Raw genomic sequence first — 21,777 nt, 5'->3', positions numbered from 1 at the left:
GTAAATTTGTTTTTTAGTGGAATTCCATGAGCAAAAAAATTGTAACATAGTTAAAACATTTTCATAGTGAAGGCACACTAAGCATTTGCTACTCAGTCAGCCTAACCTTGACTTGAACCTGTTTGTAAAAAAGTGAAATATTTCTTTTCAATATTAATATTTTGTGTTACCAGATTATTAAAGTTTATGAACAATTTGATCAATTCTATTTCAATGAATTGAATAATCAAGACAATTTCAAATGTGTAATGGAGACCAGGCAGCCAATGTTCTCCTAAGCTATGGTTCTAGCCATTTTCGGTGACTTGAACATAGTTTATGCTAAATAGATATTGTTGAGCAGTTAATGAAAACTACTCCTTCTTATACACATTGCTGTTAACCAACTACGTGTTCTTCAAGGAAGTTACATTCATGTCTAAGGATGTACCACTACTTTCAACAGTATAAAAATTGTAATTTGACCATTTGGCAGCTAATTAACAAACCTACTATAAATAATTTCCTACAAAGTTATGTGCATAGCTAGCTCTTGGTGTGTAATTAAGATGGAGTGGGGTCGCGAAGGTGAAAATGTATACCATCGAAGAAAAACTGTGAGCATATTGCTGTGTCTAATTATGCAGCTGATAGGAATTTCCATCAATTACTTGTGCTTACATCTTCCTATCATAAAATGAAGAGTCTGATTGGGTTTTATAGGAAGTTTTTATATGAACAAACAGTATCATTGCAACCAGCAGCTGAGTTTATGGGGCCCTGAGGCATCAATGAAGACCACAAGAGTTGAAGAACCCTTTTCTTTACTTCTAATGCTATAATTTAATTCTACTTATGCAAATTATATATCAATGACTATGCAAATCAAAAATCAATATTGTCTTCCTCAATGTAAATCATGAATTCTTCATTCACTGTAAATAATTATATTCTGTATATTTGAGTGTTGTATCTAGTAATAATGTTATACCACAACTTCTATATAACATTAATAAAGTACATAAAATTAAATGTTCTTAAAAAATTAGGCAATTTACCTTTTAAATATTGATATTTGTAATATTAAAATGACTAGGCTATTTCTAAAAATGGACTCATACTTAACACCCAGTTTTTGCCTTTCCCTATTCTTGCCCTTGCAATCTTGTTATCTACCATGATCAAACAGTGTGCCCAAGGCTATTGTTTCTCTGAGCCAGTATTTCAGGGAATGACCTTCTAATGCTACCAGACATATTATTGCTGCCAACTCATGGAAATAGTACACAGAGAAAGGACTAAGACTGTTATATAGACTGGGAAAAGTTATTAAAAACTAGAAATGTATAGGAGTCCTAGAAGTTTAACTCTTTTATACTTTACATAGAGGTACAAAAACAAATTCATACATATTATAGCCTAATTACAACCAAAAATGTAAAATTTCATGGGCTAAGTATCATATTGTGCATATGGTAATTAATTAGTAATTATGTAACTCCTCTTTAAAAGGGCCCTGTATAATTTGTGTGTATATCAAGGTATTCAAAAGCTATCACTTTCTAAAAATCAACATCAATGATTGTTTATCAATATTGGCATCATAAAAAATCTATTTTTCCTAGTAACTGGTTTGTTAAAACACTACAAAACTTTTAAAATTCTTATTTCCTTTTGTTCTCTCTCTCCCTCTCTCCTCTATCCCTCTCTTCTCTCTCTCTCTCTCTCTCTCTCTCTCTCTCTCTCTCTCTCTCTCTCTCTCTCTCTCTCTCCATGAACAGGAGATTAGGTACTATCTTTAAAGTTTTTGAGTCAACTGGAAAAAGTCTAGTAAAGAGAAGTCATTTTTCATAATCATCATTATTTCAAAACCTTTAAAAAGTAGCTCAGACAAAAGACATTCAAATATTCTTGCAAGTTGTCATTCATTAGACAGAGCAATGAATGCCATTGTAGTGATTTAAACATGAGGACCTATGCTTAATAAAGATGTTAAGAAAAAATGCGTTAGAACAAATTCTTCAGTTTAAATTAAGTGAGTGGTTTTATTGTCCCAATTTTTGAATCAGATTATTGCATTCTTTTGCAGTGAAAACTTTGCCTTATTAAGTAGTCAGAGCCTTAGTATTTGGAATGCTGAAAATATTCAATTAATATTAACTGATTTGATAATAAGTAAATTGGTGAAGGAAAGCTTTAAAAACCTCTATTGGAATAGTCCCCAACTTATCAAATCATAAGTATTTTAAGACTTGGTTCAAACACAGTAATTTTATTGTATAATGAAATGTAGGTATAAAAACTGGTGGAGTTATAATATCACTAATTTAAAATCTTCATATTGTCCTTGCTCAGAAGGAAATCTTTGTGTTATAGACAGAACTAATTCAAGTTGTTTACAATTCATGGTACTAGAATGATGCAATGACTCTAAGAGGTTTTCATTGACTAGTTGAATACCCTTGTTTTTTTTTTTTTTTTTCCTGAAGCATTTAGGTTAGAATTAAACAAAGTAGAATTTTATTCAAAGAAACTCTATGCCAATGGGAAACAATTATTTAGATTTCCTAGAAAAAGAAGGTGAAGAAAATATAATGTTGAAATATTTCTTTTGTAACACATTGAAGGGCACAAAATAATTTTGTGATTACAAAAAAAAACGAGTAAAACACTTAATGCTACTTACTAATGACATGGTTTTCATATTTTGAGGGCAAAAACTTATAAATTCAAGTTCTCTTACTAATTAAGAAAAATATTAATTTCTTGATATTAAGCAATGGATGACATTTTCATGAAAGGTAATACAAAAACCTATTAACATCTGTGCTTTATTTTATTTGATGTGTTTTTTTAAACAAAAGCAAGCAGTTTGCAAATTTCTAGATTCCAAATGGTGAAGATATAGAAAATTTTTAATTAATTATTATTAGTTCATTTCCTCTTCTTCCAGTTAGAGTTGTGGTGTATTACTTTTATTCTTGGGGTGGTAATACAGAAAAACAACATCAATTTTTTATGATGGAAATCTGAATGTTTAAAATAGCTTGAATCTGAGCTCATGTTTTTAAGACTATTATTTGAGGAATTGTACCTGATTTTTCCTGCATGGTACAGAGAGGCACTTCAGAGTTTCAATTTGAAATAAAGTCAAATAAAGAAAATTTCTCAAATGTTCTCAGAAGGATTGAAGATTGAATCAAATTAATCGTTTAAAAATGTTTAAAAGAAGGTCTCGTAAGATGGCTGAGCAGGTGAAGGTGCTTGGTGCAGAAGTCTGGTGGTCACTTCAATCTGAGTTCAGTCCTGAAACCAAGGTAAAGGGTGAAGGAGAGAACTGATTTCATAAAATTGACCTTTGGCCTGTGGATGACTGCATATGCACACACACACACACACACACTTACACACACACACACACACACACACACACACACACACACACGCCCGCCCGCGCACGCACGCGCACACACACACACACAGAGAGAGAGAGAGAGAGAGCAAACAAACAAGCAAGCAAACAAACAAATAAAACACTAGACAGTATTGCAAATATTTCATAGATCTATTATACGTTAGTTACTTTTTTCTCTCATGAGGTCACGTCTTCAAGTATTTTCATACATGGCCTACTTTTGTTTATAGAATAGCTTTTATTGCTAATGTTGAAATGCTTTGTAATAGTTCCCAGTGAACTGCTTAAGAAAAGTACTTGAGAAGTACTTATGATAGCTTATGAAAATACATTGGTATATCTAAAACAGCTAACCAAAATTATAAAAAAATCACTTAATTGTGTATATAACTTAAAAGAAACTGGTTACAGTTAATCCTGGTTATTACATGCTCTCTTGATTAATTACATTTGGAGACAATTTGAAATAATTCTATTTCTAGAATATTTACATTATCATCTTCCTTAATACATTAAGGAACAAACCAATTATTCTTCTAAATCAAGGATGACAATATTTTGAGAATTATACTTAATTGGAAAGATTGATCATTTAAGATGTAGCAGTAAAGATAAGATTAATATTTATTATAATAACTAAAACTCAGAAGTGAATCCCTGACTGAACATTTTTATAAACAAGGAGAATAATATGTTTTCAATGGTTTTAGTAACCATAAAACAAAGAACAGGTAATGGATCAATACAATTTTAATTAATGCATTGCCCTTTAAAGGCATATTCTACAAAAAGAAATAGAAGCCAATATAGAAATATGATTTTTTGTTAATTTGGAGTTCAAATCACATCAATTATAAAACTATATGTATCACAATGACTAGACAAACACTTAAAAGGAGGTGTAGGTATAACTTAAATTACTAGCATAATTTTGTCCATGTTGTGTAAGTTGAATTGAAATCTCAATGTTTTATCATAATAAATTCTGTTATGCCATTTGAAGCCTTGTAAACAGATCCAGTAGATTAACACCTGATGTTATTTCCTTTCATTATGTATTGTGGGCAAAACACAATTCACTCAAACTGAGATGATGAGGGAGACACAGCTTATGAGGAAGGAGGTTACTTACCACCACTAACTCTTACAATCTTTTCACCCCGTTTTCCATAAAGATCCCTGAGCCTTGTGGGCAGAGGTGTGCTTTGCATGTCCCATTTAGTGCTGAGTACTTAACAGGCTTTTACTCTCTTCTCTTGACCAGTTGAGCTCCTCATGTTAGTTGATAGCTATACAAAAAGTACTTCTCTGATATTTTTGGAAGATGCACTGATTTATGAATATAGGAAAAAGTCATTAGGAGTCACTTTATTTATTATATTCATTTTGCAGAATGATAGTTGTAGGTTCTCCTCTGGGGCCTGTGAACTATCTAGCACAGATTCTTGCTACCATTAACAGTTCCAAGGACAGTTTTCATCTCATGGAGTCTTAAATCCAATTTAAAAGAAGTTGGTTACTCCCATAATATTCATGCCACTATTTTACAACTAGGCATGCCTTGCAGGTAGATTGTTGTTGTAGCTCTCAGGGTTCATAGTTGGATGAGACTAATGATTACTTTCTCCTCTTATAATGTGGATAGCACCTTCATACACTATGACAACCAGACCAGTCAATAGGGATGAAGCTTCCAGGTGATTACCAGCTTAGTTTCTCCATGTTCTGTGGTGTCTTTAGCAACATGGTCATACTATTGAATTCTGGGGATAAGTAAGAATATTGGCTATAACCTCTAAATCTTTGAGGACTATTGGATCCCACTGACTAACAGATTAAAAAGAGGTTACCCACAGCATTTACAAGTACTTAAAATACCACTTATATATATGTTTTGTTTCCTCATTCCAACTGATTGTGAGACTAAAAAAATCCATTTTCCCTTTTTATTTCTGAACATTCACAACCTAATAAGTAGTATACTATAGATAAATATTTTTAAAATAAAGAAATTAACTCCAAAATCTATGTAGATGTACTTAGAATAGCTATTTCATCACAAGAATAGGAAAAAAAGATTTATTCCTCCCAATGTTCATTAAAAGATAGCATTTACTCTTTTTAGTTTAATCAGATATTAGGTAGATGATAGATATATAGATGATAGGTACAAGGAGAAATAGATAAATGATTATATAAATTTTTGGAAAGCAAAGAGACTTTTTCTGAGGGAAACATATAGAATACTAAATATTTAAGTAACTTTTTTAAGATTACCAGGGGGATAGAAAAACAGGCTACACATGAACAAATCGTCATATTTGTCCAGGGGAGTTTTAGTTGGACAGTGATGGGATAGATACTTGTCTAGGGTTAGTTATTACTGTGTGTGCTACTTCTGTATAGGCTAGAGCAATAATGTTTTCATAATATACCCAAGCAGTTTATTTAGTCAGACGTTGTAAGAGGTTTTAAAAATATTAACTTGCATTTGAAGAGTAAGAAGAAGTGTGTCTGGAGGTAATTAGTGACAAAAAGTCACTTTGATTTTACACTTGTAACACGGAAGAAAATAGTTTCATAAATTTACTTTCAACTTATATATCATTAATAGTAAAGATTTATTAATAAATAATGAAAGATCACTGGGTTAATTACTTTCCTTTGGCTGTGATAAACCACCATGATTAATTGCAACTTATACAAGAAATGTTTTATTTGAGCTTGTGTTTCTAGAGGGTTAGAGTCCACAATGGAAGGGCAAAGGCATTGCAGTTGAAAGAGAAAGTTGCAGGTTCCTATCTTCAAATTTAAAGCACAAAACATAGACCAAATTTTAAATTAAACAGTTTTTTTAAATTCTCAAAGTCTGCTTTCAGTACACACTTTCTCTAAGAAGACTACACTTCATAGCCCTCCCCAAACAGCCAAAACTAGGACCAAGTTTTCAATGCCCAAGACTATGGGGGCATTTGTCATTCAAACTACTTTAGCCACATGATAACAAATACTTTTCCAATAGAAGATGTCCTTACAATTTTTTGTATTTGTCATATGTTCTATATGAACTTTATAATAGAAAATGTAACTCACAAATTTGCTTCATTCCTAGAACAAAAATCCTATATTTTCTCCTCACCTTCTTATTAAAAAAGGAAAACAAGATACCATTGTCTACCTGCAAAGTATTAGCAGTCAATGAAAACTTAAAGTTTAATTAGTGTTCTGTGAAAGAACATGTCAGACTAATTTTTCTTGCCTATAAATTTAGTTTTATGTCATTTTAGCATAGGTATCATCATGACAGATATACTTGAGGCATAATTTTAAGATCTTTTACATGGTTTAATGTGACATAGACTTGACTTTCTTGTACTGACTATGTTATTGAAAGGCTAAGTCACTGCCCAAGTACCTTAAAAACACACCTCTCTTGTTTATGCACAATTCTAGCTTAAGGTATCTGTGATGACTTATTTAATTCCCTGGTCATTACTGGTAATATTTTTGTTTTGATATTTTTTATGCCAAGGCTACAGGATGCATTCTATGCATCAATATTTTGTTATCAGTTACAACCTTCAGGATCATTGGGACTCCACCGATCATGGAAAACATGGAGACAAGAGTATTTTAGGTTGATGCCCAATATTTCACACTTTTTCTGAGATTTATTTTTATTTTAAAAATTAAAAAAGAGAAAGCGGGGGTAGAGAATTATTCACCAGGAGGTAAGTGAAGGCTACCAGACATCAGCTAATGACTTGCTCTTAGATTAGGCTGGACCTGGGTCACAAAGGTAAGCATCTTGCTATTATACAGCCAACTTTATACCATTCAAGTCAAGCTTGAAAAAAGCACATTTCAGATGTTGACTTTTGCCTTCCCCTAGATGCATGTGATCTTTGGAGGAGAAAAGGACAGCGTTAGGCCCTTGGTGCTGGTATTTTCATGTCTTTCTCAAAGCTGCAGCCATGCTGTGTCCCTTGGAGATGTTCTTTTACTGGACTGTCCCCCAATGAAACTGGGTCTTGAAGTGTCAATGGCATCAAGAGAGATCATAAGACACCCCTCTAAATCTGCCTCTGGTTGATGTTAGTCCTGCTGGCCCTGTGGATTCTGGTCATAGCTGCCAACTTTCTCTTTGAAACTTCTTCCTTTTCATTATGTTTAGGTGCCTCTCAAGTCGCTGAGCTTTGGTCCAGACTCAAAATCAAATTTCTTTCTTCTTGTCTCTCCCTGACTGATCTCAGAGATATTACAAAGTGCATTAAATCTCCAAAGAGAGACAGGACTTGAAAGTGCTACTTCACTTTTGTGTTAACTCACAAAAGTCAGTATCTCCGACTGATCACATATGAAAGAACCCTTAAAAAGAACAGTATCACATTTAAAAAAATTAAAGCATTGAAAAGTTCTCTTCTGGGTCTACCTTCTTTTAGATTCTTCAACCTGATGTAATGGTGGGGGTAGTAGGTAGGTGGAAACTTCATTTAAAAATTAATTATTAGTATATTTGGAAATTCTTAAACTATGGCTAGTTATTTTTTGCTCTGCCGGAGCTACTGGCGGTATGTGTGTTTGATCTATTTGACTAGTTCTAATTATTTGAGAAGAATATTTTATTTTTGAGAAATAAATCTCTCTTCCCCTGATTTCTATAAAGTAATTCCTAATGATAATACTAGTGATAGATACAAAATTATATCATTCCATAAATATAAAGTTAGGAGTATTCCTTTAGAAAAGGTTGGTTCCATCTTTAAACTTCATAAGAAAAATAAAGATTAAGTGATGGTGAATGTTTTATTACAGAAAGGAAATTAACAAAGGAAGATAATAAATGAGAATAATATTAGAGCTTTGACTGAGGTCTAGAAAGCTCTCAGGAAAATGGATATTAACTTTAAGATGTTAACCAAGGAGTATGAACTTCCTGAAGACAAGTTGGAATAAAGCTCAGTAAATTTAAGCTGGTTCAACTTTATCAAGGTAATATTTGCTTGTAATAGTTGTATTATAGAGATAGAATCCAGATATACTCAAAGTGTTCTTTGAACATAATGCATAATTCCAAGAAAATGTTTGTGATTTTAATTTTTTTAATATCAAGGTAAAATAGCAATCCTCAATCTTCTGCATTATGAAGAGTTATTAGTATCAGGGAGGTTATGTATAAACATTATTTTTATTATGTTTCTTACCATCTAAATCTCTCCAAACTAGCCTTCCTTATATGAGGAATATTTAACTTGATTTGAAAGTATAAATTTGTGTTACTTTCTGTTTTATCTTTTATATCCTCTTAAGGTGAACACTCTAGGAAGAGAAACCATAGACAACAAACTTCATGATGTCTGACACATTGTATATCTCATACACAATGTGCAGAATTATTGTTGCTCTTCAACTAACCTTTTATACAGAATCATTTTCCATATATGAAAGACAAAATGTGACTACAAAATAATCCTTCTTTGTGAGGTTTTATTACTGGTATAAAACTGATATTTCCCCTTCTCCTCTTGGGTGTTAGGCAACTGTTAGAACTCTTAGCTGAGCCTTGAGGCAAGATTAATGTGAGTATTTTTATCATACAGAGCAACTTTTAAAATTTGAATACTATTGAACAAAACAGGTATCACATATAAGCTTAAGAGCTCTGTGGCTCAGAGTTGTTAAACTGTGATACAGCGTGAGGGTTTAGTTCATAACTCAGTGTTCTCTAGTCAGAGCACTTGACAACTTAATTTTGATTTTCAGATATAGAAACATTTTTCCAAAATCTACTTTCTAGCCAGTTCACTTGAAATGATTTTGTTTTTCAAATAAACAATAGTACACCTCATTGGATAGCTCTCCAGAGTATTTGGTAAGGTAGATTCAAAATTAAACTAAAATAAATACTGTATATCCTTCACTAATAAATTATATATATACCATATAGAATAGCACTCAAATGTTAGCATATCATTCATAGATTTAATGTATACCTAAATTATAATATTAGTTCCTACTAAATAAATGGCTAATGTTGATAAACAAACAATTTACTTGATTTTTTAAATATAAAGATATTCATCTAGTTTGTTAATTAAATTATGAATTTCACTTAAATGGTGAACATAATCATAGAAAAGGAAACAAGCAGCTTTGAAACAAAGTTTTTACTTGAGAAATTACTTCTTTTTGATGCACTAACCTAAGTAATGTGATCTGTATTTCTTGTAAATATTTATTTTTATCAAAATTAATAATTATTAGCCAATATGTTGAGAGTCATTGTTCAATGATCAATATTACTTGACTCACCAATCACGTTCACTCATCCTCATAAGAGGTATATGGTAAAGACAACCATATGATCATTTCAAGATAATGATGGTGGATATAGAGATGCCGAAAGATCTTTCCAGCAATACCTATCTCATATGTTTATCTCAGAGACAACGCTTTAAGGGTGATCAAGTGTAGTTCCTATAAATATTTGCAGTGATTTCTCTACTTTGTCTTAGACATCTATTTCTTTCATATTACATCAGATGTAAATAACAAGTTGATAATGAAAACTGGAATTTCCAGTATGGATTTTCTTAAGCAAGTTATATACAAATGGCAAACTAACTTCATAGTGCACTGTGCATTCTGGGTCATAAGATTTTAGATCTTATATTGACATACCTTAAAGAATTGACAAGAATGTTCAGGAAAGGCATTGGCTGAATCATTTCATGACTATGTTTCTTTTTTTCCTAAGAAGTTACCTTAAAAAAATTAAGTCTTTAAAATATCCTTCAAGATGTATCAGTAGATGTTTTTATTGGGATATTGTGTGAAAATATGTGAAATACTTAGTGATCAACTTAAATTGTTACAGCCTCAATTATCACTTATGATAAAGAAAGAAAAAGCATCCTTTCATTATTTCAGTTTGGAAATCTGCAGAGGGAGAAGTTAAACCAGAATAGAGCTGATGGTGAACTTCAGCTCCAGAAAGAAAAATACGGAGATGAACTAAAGATTTTATCAGGTATATTAAGTTTTATGCAATAAATTAATTAGCTTAAAAAAAGCAATTAACACAGATTCCCTATCAAACACCAAAGGAAAGCACAGATGGGTTCTATCAAGTGCTCTAGTACTCATTTATAAAAATCTGCATAATTCTTTTAAACATCTGAAGCCCTATAAAGAAACACATGTTGAAATAAAACCATATATGTATTACTCTAAATTCAAAGTCTCTTTTACATAATATGTAATACACGAGGGAGTGAAGTGTTATTTGTGCCTGGTATTTCATGAGAAATAGTAGAAGTGCAAAGAAAATGTACAGATGCAGTGAATCCCCTTGAATAAACAAGAAATCTGTCTAATATTGCAGTGTGCACTTTGCTTGTAGTGAATTGCTTTTCCTAGCTAGTTCCTCATAGGCTATCTTGAGTAGTTGAACCACTTACTTGATAAAAAGAAGTGTAAAATCCAGGAAACTTGTTATGAACTATCTTAAAGATTTATTGCCCTCTTTTAAGTTATCTTTATTTCCCAGATTCAGAAGCTCATATTATTCAGTTCATACTGAATTTAACTGTGCTACAGTTTTATTGTTCAGCTGATGATCACAATGAAAGAAACTAACTTTAATAATCACTGCACCCAGGCATTTCACTATAACGATATTAGTGGGGAATTTTATATTGTTTTGCTTTATGTTTATCTTTTAAAGATCTGTTTTGAAAGTGACTCTATTGCCCTGAGCAGTATATAGAACAAAACTTAACTAAATTTTGACTCCTTTTCAGACTTATGTCTTGTCTTTTCTACCAAGATTCTTCACACTTTCTAACACTTTATCCTTTTGCTGTTTCTGTTTTCTTAATGGTATCTTACACACACACACACACACACACACACTCACACACACTCACACACACACACACACACACACACACACACACACACACATGCACACATGCACACATGCACACACACACACCAATCAGACATGCTTGCCCCTAGACATATACATGCAAGTGTATTAACTGAAGTTGGGATGAAAGGTTCAAGGTGAGATGTGAAAAGGCTCCATAAGCAGTGCTTTATTTTACACTCAATCTTCCAGCTACCCCTGTTTGAAGCATATTATGCAATGTGGTTTCCTTTGACCTTATTGGTTACCCTTTCAAATGGGCACGAATAATTAATACACAGCCATTGAGTGACACAAATACGTTCTTGGTTGCATTGTTGAACATGCTAAATAATTTAAAATGCACAGAGGACTCTCTAATACTTAGTGGGGGAGGGAAAACCATACCCATTTTGAAGGAGCAGAGAGTAGGGGGGTCTTTGCTTTTTTGTTTCTATTGAATGCATTTGGGCTGTACAGCTGGAAAGGGCATTCCTATAGGACTTTAAAGGCAAAGTAGAAAAATGACATAAAAGCCTTGCTTGGATTTGATTGATGCACTCTCATATTTGAAGTTCACTCAGAGCTTTGTGCTAGAAGGCCTGGGTCACTCTATCCAGTGCTCTAATGAGACTGTGTGCGAACACTTCCAGCGTTGGAGACCTTGCTTTAATCAGAGATTGGAAAACACTCCTGACTGATAGTCTCCAGAATCAGACCTAAACAGAAAATAACATGCTCAATTTGGCCTCTGAAGGTGGGTTGAGCAAATCTTTGTGATGTATTGGAGCATTTGCTGAGTGCAAGTGCACGTGGGGTGGTTCCTATTTCTGTCGGCAAATACAAATTTTTCACTCAGCAGGCATAATCAGAGCTAACTCGAGAGGAGAAATAACAAAAACTCAACAGCCCTTAGCAACTCAGCATGGCATAGAGGGATTTAAGACTTTAGCATTTTATCTCCATCAGTATGAAAATGTATGAGGAAATCTGAACTTTGCAAGTGCAAATAAACACATTTAACACATTGTAAGCCACGGATTTTCCTCTGGTCCTATGCTGGGAATATTCATTTATTTTCTGATACATTTCACTTAAAATTTTTAAAGTTTAATTTTTTTTCTAATTTGAACAGACTAACCATAACATAATTTGGATGGGCTTAGGATAATGTAATCAGCACCTCTCAGTGGATTACTTATGTACTATTGTATGTTGAAGACTTTGCGAATGACAAACACAGAATGAGATGGGCAAATATAATTCTTGTTCAACTTACTGGGAACCTTCACCAATCTCCCCCAATATAGACCAGAGTCAGAAACATATTTAGAACTTACTTATGGAAATTTGTAATATCATTTTAATGAACCAATCATGAAAATGATCAATAAAGGTTAAATAACCTAAAATTATATTTTTTCTTGTTATCCAAAGCATGAATAATGAATGAATGTTTTTTGAATATCAGAAATGAGTTTTATCATCAGAACTTGGACCCTTCATGAATGAAACAGTGGTTATTTTAATAAAGAAGAAAGCACACTGACACAATATAACATAATCTGGTAAAACTATCATGTATAGTATCCCACATACAGAACACTGTGTGGGTTGTGTGCATATGTACGTGCATGCTTGCATATGTGTGTGTGTGGGGGGGTGTATATGTGTGCACATCTGCACCTCAGGACAGAAGCTGATATAAGTTGTCTTCCTCAACTGATCTCTAATTTATTTATTGAGGCAGGGTTTCTCACTGACCATGGATCTTGCCAGTTCAACTAGACTGGCTGACACAGACTCAGTGACCTTTCTGTGACCACTCTCCAGGACTAGAATTAGTAGAAAGCCAGAAATGCAGTTGCAGTTGAAGTACTGGGATCTTTTTTTGGTTGCTGTGGTTAAGACTCAAATCCACATACCTGCTTGGTAAACCCTTTATCAGCTGAGTCATCTCCCAAAAGCAGGGTTTTCCCCCTCAGTGTGCAGAAAACTTCAAGTGATGTAGAATTTGCCTCAGTAATTCTACAGAAATGTGATTTCTTTAACCTCTTTTGCATCTAGGTAATAGTGTGCAAATACCAGTTTGCTTCTTCTAAAAGGTAGAGATGTTGTTTCTATGCTTTATCAATTTCTTATCAGCTAATATTTTAGATATAATTGTACTTCAGCATTTAAGAAAGTATTAATAAGCACTTCCCTTCCCATAGTATCCACCCTGACTCTGCAAGAACTAGAGTGGCCATGGTACTCCAAAAGAGTCTAATGTAGCTCTAATTTCAGGGTACTGAAATATTTTCTTAACTAGAAAATATCAATCTACAGTCAAGGAAAGAAAATTCCTTACTTCTCCTATTTTCCTATGCTTATTCTATTTTCTTCTCAAACCATTGGAAATGTTAATAATGACATGATATAAACTTCCAAATCAGAAGTTTCTGTCTCTCATTCCTTGGGAATCAGAATGAATGAAGGTAAGTTTTGGAATCAGTTACTTAGGCAACATCTACTTCATCATTACCTGGATATCCTAACCTTCTGCCTAGATTGGTGTTCAGAAGATACATAAATTATTTATTAGAAACTAAATTGTTCAACCCCACCTCTCACTTCCTTCTCTCTCATATTTTCTTTCTGAAATAAAGTACAAAAAATAAACCTAAGGTGAATGAATCTCATAAACCAAATAATTCAACTTCTGACATTTATGTAATTCAATTTTCATGAATGTTTGTATGTATTTCATAAGCTGACAGTTTATTAAATAAGTCAATAATAGAAACAGATTAAAAGATAAATGCATATATTATAGACAACCAAATACTTATATAATTATAACAATATAACTATATAATTATACAAACACAAAATGTTTAATGTTTAATCATGTTGTAAATTTTTAATATTTGTCTATAAAATACATTCTTGCTTCAACATTGTCATTTTCTAAAGTACAAAGAAATGTTCAGTATTTTCTCTGGATTTAATGAAATGATAAGTACTTGGAATTTTAAGCAAGGGTCTATTTATATGAAACAGTTTTGTTTCAATGTGAGATAAAATATTTTCTGTAACTTTGGAAAATAGTAGTAAAAAGTAAAAGGTTAATGAATCATGCACTTAGTAAAATGAAATAAAAAATAGCATTCCAAAATATTATAATGTTGGGGCTGAAGGTACAGAATGGAGTAGAGCATTTACTTAGCACATAAAATGCTGTGTGATCAATTCCTAACAACAAAGAGAGAGAGAGAGAGAGAGAGAGAGAGAGAGAGAGAGAGAGAGAGCAAAAGAAAGAAGAATAAAAAGGAGAAATCAAAGAAATTATAATCCTGTAAAAGATTTTAGAACAAAGTTATATGGATAGGCATTTATTTATGCATGGTGTTACTTTGTGGTATTATGTCCCCAAGTTGGGGTAAATAGGAAGTTGGCACTTATTAATGAATTGTGTTACACTTAATATGTCACTTATATCTAATTATTCCCTTCCCCTATTGAACTGAATCAAGTCTAAGACCAATTTTTCAATGTTGCCTTCTAAATGACATTCAGAAGGGGTGCTTACTCAAAGCCAGGACAACTGGATGTTTTAGAGCATGGTCACTTCTTCTATGGGAGCTGCTTCTCTAAATTTCAGCAGTCTTCATTCCATTCCCCACATGGTTGTCAGGGTAATCTTTTTTTTTTTTTACAACATCATTTATTTCAACATAATAGCCACAGATTCCCCTGTTCTCCCACTCTCGCCCCCTTCCCCCTTCCCCCATCCCACCCCCATTCCCACCTCCTCCAGATCAAGGTCTCCCCCGAGGACCGGGATCGACCTGGTAGACTCAGTCCAGCCAGGACCAGTCCCCCCCTCCCAGACCGAGCCAAGTGTCCCTGCATATGTCCCACGATTCAAACAGTCAACTCATGCAACAAGCCCAGGACCCGGCACTAACACACGGCTGCCTCCCAAACAGATCAAGCCAAATGACTGTCTCACCCGTTCAGGGGGCCTGATGCAGTTGGGGGCCCCTCAGCCTTTGGTTCATAGATCCTGTGCTTCCATTCGTTTGGCTATTTGTCCCTGTGCTTTATCCAACCCTGGCTTCAACAATTCTCGCTCATATAAACCCTCTTCTTTCTCACTAATTAGACTCCCAGTGCTCCACCAGGGGCCCAGCCATGGATGTCTGCATCCAGATTCCTCAGACCTTCCTTGGATGGGGTTTATGGCACAACTAACAGGGTGTCTGGCCATCCCATCACCGGAGTAGGTCAGTTCCTGCCGTCTCTCGTCCATTGCCAGCAGTCTTTTCTGGCAGTATCTTTGTGGATCTCCGTGGGCCTCCCTAGCTCTCTGCTTCCTCCCCTTCTCATGTGGTCTTCATTTACCATGGTCTCCTATTCGTTGTTCTCCCTCTCTTTTCTTGATCCAGCTAGGATCTCCCACTCTCTTTCCCTCGACCGTCGCTCTTCATTGTTCCCACTCATGACCAGGCTGTTCATGTAGATCTCATCCATTTCTCCATGTCTTTTTTGGGGTCCCGTTTTCCAGGTAGCCTCACTGGTGATGTGAGTAGCAGTTCAGTCATCCTTGTTCCACATCTAGTATCTTTTTTTTTTTTTTTTTTTTTTTGTTTTGTTTGTTTTTCGAGACAGGGTTTCTCTGTGTAGCTTTGCGCCTTTCCTGGAGCTCGCTCACTTGGTAGCCCAGGCTGGCCTCGAACTCACAGAGATCCACCTGGCTCTGCCTCCTGAGTGCTGGGATTAAAGGCGTGCGCCACCACGCTGGGCTCCAGGGTAATCTTTTTAACATGTAAATCTGTCTTGATCATTAATTTGCTTAAAAAAAAAACATTTAATAGCTACCGACCAGCACCAGATGAGCATGGCTGACATCCTCTGCACAGAGCAAGCACCCTTGTCAACCTATCACTTTCACAAGATGTCTTTTCCTTTTGTATTATAACCTGAACTAATGTTTAAACTGTATCTGTTCTTCCCATCCTCTCTTTTTTGTAGAGTAAATAAATAAATTTTAGAAGAATCTATTCATGCCTTTTCTACCATTTCTTAACATCCTGTAAGATGATTAAAGGCTGGAAGAGAATCTCTCCTGTGTGCAATAGGAACTTACTTAGTTACTATTAAGAATTACTTAGTTACTATTGATAGTTGCTTCATTGTACATGCCAATTTTTTAAATGTCACATGATTTAAAACCTGTCTGACCTCGTTCACACTATTAAACCAATCTTAGATACAGTGTATTGAAGCACAGTAGGTGTACAATGTTATTTAATTCATGAGTCAGTCACTTGAGAATCCAAACCAAGTTAGAGTACATAGTACTTATCTAATGTTCTCAAGGCCTTGACTTCAGTTCTTTTATAAAAATACAAAAAATAATTGTTGACACTTGCTGTAAGTATTTGGTACTGATTTTAAAAGGATACCTATTTCGACATTGTTAGCTATTTATTAAAAAAAATCCTGTGTAATCAATCAATCAGCTTCACTTAAATGAGGTTCCTTAAAACTAAGTTAATCATTTTAATATAAACTTCAGTTAAATAACTTGCATATTTTTCATTCTCTTGGAGATGTCTTTATTTGCCTCCATTCTCCCTATATTTTAAAATAAACAATATTGTAACAGGACATGAGAAAATGACAGCCGTGCATGTCCACGGAATGATGGGACAGTGGTGCTCAAAGATGACTGAAGAACAGTGGTTACAGAGGATCACTTTCTTCCTCGGTACTCATTAGCAGAGACGTTTACTTCCAGGGCTCCCTCCTTGCCCCAAATTAACTATATGAAAGTTTATACACTTGCCAGCTAAGTGAATCTAATATGCAGCAATTTTTCTCTTAAATTATTTATACGATAATTAAATATATCCATCATGCTTTATCCACCCATTCCTACTTGAGGTCCAAAACTTATTTTGGATATCTGAAGTAATGTTTAGACATTTAACTGATAATTTGGCTGGATATGTTTATCTCTACAACTTTGTTACAATAAAATTTATAAGAAAACACATTTACTATAAAAATGAGACTTATAGAATGAACATGAATGTGAGTATCTACTCTATATTCAGCTTTCTAAAATGCAAAGGTTATCAAAGAAATAAAAGGTCACAGGAATAAGTCTAATTATCTCATGGAACATAATGTTACATTAAGGAAAATACATGAATTCATTGTAAGTTAATTTTATAAATTAAAAGCAAAATGAAAGTACTTTTAAAGAACATAAGTCATATGGAAATATGAATGAAGAAAACATTGGAAGGTAAAACACTTCAGAAACATGTATATCTGGAGTATGTTAAAGGCAAATGACTCAGGACACACACAAGCTATAGATAATCTTCAAAAATTTATGTTTATTCACAGGCCAGTCCATTTTCTCTTCACCTTCAAATTTTCACCTAACTTGAGGACTTATTTGTTTGTTTGTTTGTTTGTTTGTTTCAGACAGAATTTCTTTGTGTATCCTTGGCTGTCCTGGAACTAGTTCTGTAGACTAGACTGGCCTCAAACTCACAGAGATCGCCTGCCTCTGCCTCACTAGTGATGGGATTAAAGGCATGTGCCACCAATGGTCAAAATTGAGGATTTAATTGAAATTTCATTAATGCTTAACATTTTCAGATGTCAAATATTTTCTTTTTTCTTACAATTATTTTATTTTTATAAGTTCTTTTATTTTGATAATTGTGATTATAGTTACATCACGTTTCACTTCCCCTTTCTTCTTCTTGATCTCTTTTAAATTCATCTCTACTTTTTCATTAATTGTTATTGCTTACATATATATGTATGTACATATATACACATATAAGTTTCTAAATATAAGCTGCTCGGTCTGAATGATGTTATATGTATGTCTGTTTTGGGGTATGTATTCCACATATACTCCTGGTGTTCCTAGAAGTCAGAAGAGGGTGTAGGATCCTGTGCAACTGGAGTTAGGGATGATTGGGATCCTTCATGTGGATGTGGGCATTGAACCTGGGTCCGATGCAAGAGCAACAAGTACGCCTAAATGCTGTGCCATCTCTTCAGGCCTTGTAATACTTTCTTATGTAAAAACACTTTTTCTATAAGAAGACAAGAAATTAACTAGACATTTTTTCTTGAGAGGAAAAATTGTCCTAGCACTGACAACAGAGGTAAAAGTAGCAGCCATTTGGTCAATGCATGCACAGTTCCACCTCAAGTCTGTGTATCTTTAGCCCAGAGCACTCCACTGCTCTCTGACACACAACCTGCACTGCTCTCAGTGGACAAAGAAGGAGAGTCAGTCGATGGTCCTATCAACAGCCTCAAAACTGATTCCACCGAGCATTTCATAGGGAAATTCTTCTATCCTCTGGTTAATCCACTTAAGGTGGCATTCCTTGCTCTCTTAGTTATGCAAATAATGCTCATGGAAAAAATTAATCTGCACGCTTGTGGGAGGTGGCTAATCAGCCTTCACTTGATCTCTGGAGAAAACACTGCAGAAATTGGAAAAGAAATTTCAAAGTTTGTTCACCGTGGTTCTTGGAAATCTCCCCCGAAAAGAAACAAGGACAAATGGACAGTTTTGTTGATTGCTGCACAGGAGGGGTGCTAACTCTCACTCTACTCATATGAAACATTTTAGGGGGAGTCAGAGCTGATCAGTCACCATGCGTCTGCAGAGCTTGCTCACTGAAATCAAGCACCTACTGTCGCTTCACCGGCCATTCTCAAGATCCCAAGAGCTGAAATCCATCAAAAGATTTTTAGTCTTTTTCTCCTCCTCTTCTTTCTCCACATTTTAAAAAATATATAGTTTAAAAATATATTCATTATGCTTTCATACACCAGACTCATCATGCTTGGGTCAGCTTTCAAAAGTTCATAGTAAATAGTGTAAGTGTCCCAGGAAGAGACATGGGTGCTGGCTAATGAGAGTTTGCTGCAAAGAAAATGATATTCAACGGAGATCAGACTTGGTACTTGGCAGCATTAGAGAAAAGCAGTTTTGTTTCTAATTACTTTTGTTAATTTTTTTTTATCATTCTTTTTCCATTTGGAAAAATAGTTTGTTCTTATAAAACTGTGTGTTTTATCTAATACAAGATGTGACAGGAAAAAAGAGTCATAACAAATGAAATATCGGCTTACAATTTTCCTGCTAAAATTGTACTAAACATTTGTACTTAAAATGATCCATTTGATAAACAAATTTGCTCAATTTTTTGCAGATTATTGTTATGAAGATTTGAGATGTATAATAACTTCAATAGTTTTAAAAATACTTAAACTTGAGAGGGGAGTAGTTGAAATATATGTTTTCATTTCCAAAGGAAAGAATCTCAAGTTCTTTAAATCAAGGGTGTGGGTGCATGGGGGGAGGGGAGGATCCAAGGTCTAACTTCCTTGTAAACTCATTTCAAATGCTGTGTCTTATTAGACCCTAATAAGCAGGGTGCCTACTTCTCCCTCGACATTAAATTTATCAATATTTTGAGATGATTCGTTCCATAATTCCTTAGGTATTTAAATGATGCACAGCTTCAGCAAAATATGAGGGAAAAAGAAAAAGAAAGAAAAACCATAAAGCTCTCTAATCCTATCTCTTAAATTAAAAATGCCTTGGAGAGGATTTGAAGATTTTCTGTAACATGGCTTGAATAGTAACTAAGACTCTCAAGTCCACTGCGATGTCTTGCTTCTTTTTAGAAAAGAACAACAAATTAACTGCCTCCCATTCTTGACCTTTGCCCTTAAAACCATGACTGGTCGGACCTCAGTTCGCTGTTTCCGCTGTTTCCGAATGATCCTCACAGAAGCCTGAGCGGCCTCGGAGAGAGGAAGCTCCCCCTCTAGTGTTCATTGCGCATGACTTTATTCTGCCTAGAAACGAGGCAGGACTGCCTGCTTGGTTTTTCATTTCGTTTGGAAGGACAACTCTTAGAGAGGTGTTTATAGATGTTCAAAGGCATAAAACAGTGCAAAGTATAAATTCCAAGTTTTAAAATTTGATCTATTTAAGCACATCTCATTGGCTTGCCTACTGCTCTTAGAAACACCGGTTGCGCAGCATTGCAGGCCCTGCAAAGTCAGTAGACAGGATGTATTTAAGAGGCAAAGACCCAGGCAAAATAGCCCTCTAGGCTGCAAAGGCTGTCTGCTTATGAAGAAATTATCTTTTCACTGGAAGTTGGCACCAAGATTTATATTTGTAGACAGATTACCAATGGAGAAGTAGAATAAGGGTGGATGTGATAGCAAGAGCTAGCAGTTAGTTTTATTTCCAGACTTTAAGAAAGGGCAGAGAAAGAATTAAGTTCCATCTATTTAATTATACAGGGACCCACATAAATTAGCTCCTGTACACTAAAAGATTTATCATTAACATGCCTGACATAGAACTATCTTCACTCCAAAAAACAAATGTAATAGATACTGTGATAGTTTTTTTTTGTTGACCAAAGGTTAAAGGTTCGGCAGATTTATTAAATCTAGTTATGAAACTATAGTGGGAATTTATCCAGAAGTTATTATGCAATGGAAAATTAGAGGAAGGAAAAACAAAGAAAGAATAACAGGATAAAAATTTAAAACAAACAAAAACCTGAAACAGCTCTGAGGATCAACTGCTCAGTTGGTTACCAAACTGATATATCTGAAAGCTGCATCTATTTATTTACATTTATCCACTGGCCATGATTGTGAGCTAAAGGAAAGAAAACATACATCAAATGCTTCAGAGGGGACAGTGACCTAATGTCTCCGCAGCTATTTCAAAAGGACAGTGAATATCTGGAAAGGTCCACATGATTTGTTTAAAATTTGAATTGGAAATGACATGCCCTTGTTACTTTAGGATAGGTCTTAATTTTAATTTTGGTGAATAAATCAAGCTGTGGATCCATGTTTTTCTTAATATTAGTAATCCTGAAAAACTACATGACCTTTTTTTCCCTGTTCTAAGTTAACATACCTCTTTAAAACAATGTTAGCATTATATAAATATGAAAAGATAAAGGTGGTCACCTAAAAACGTAGGAGTACATTTTATTTTATTTTTTAGATGATGTCTGGTTTCAAACCCATAGAGATCTGCCTTCCTCTGCCTTCTGAGTGTTGAGATTAAAGGTATGTGCCACCACACTCAGCAGAGAACTAGGTTTTTAAGGTGTACAGTTTTCATATTCTTGGATAGCTGTAATTACTTACATTCTTATCATTGTAACTAGACACATGGAAGTCGCTAGAAAATTATCTAAACCTACATCCTTTCATAAATCTACTTACATTCTGTTAGGGGTTCAAAAGTGAATTACTCTGTTTTAATACAATAAAGCAATCTAGATAGATTCTGTAATGATGGAAGTTATCCCTGGAAAAGTTATCACTTTGTTTTTGTTACTTTTCTCCTCACTAGAAGCTCGGCACAACCTTCAAGAAGCCACGTTAGAATATTTGGTAC

The sequence above is a fragment of the Peromyscus leucopus genome, chromosome 11 (genome assembly GCF_004664715.2).
Source record: "Peromyscus leucopus breed LL Stock chromosome 11, UCI_PerLeu_2.1, whole genome shotgun sequence".
In the NCBI taxonomy this organism is placed as follows: Eukaryota; Metazoa; Chordata; class Mammalia; order Rodentia; family Cricetidae; genus Peromyscus; species Peromyscus leucopus.
The sequence above is the reverse complement of the archived record's forward strand: the minus strand, read 5'-3'. Positions refer to the sequence as shown.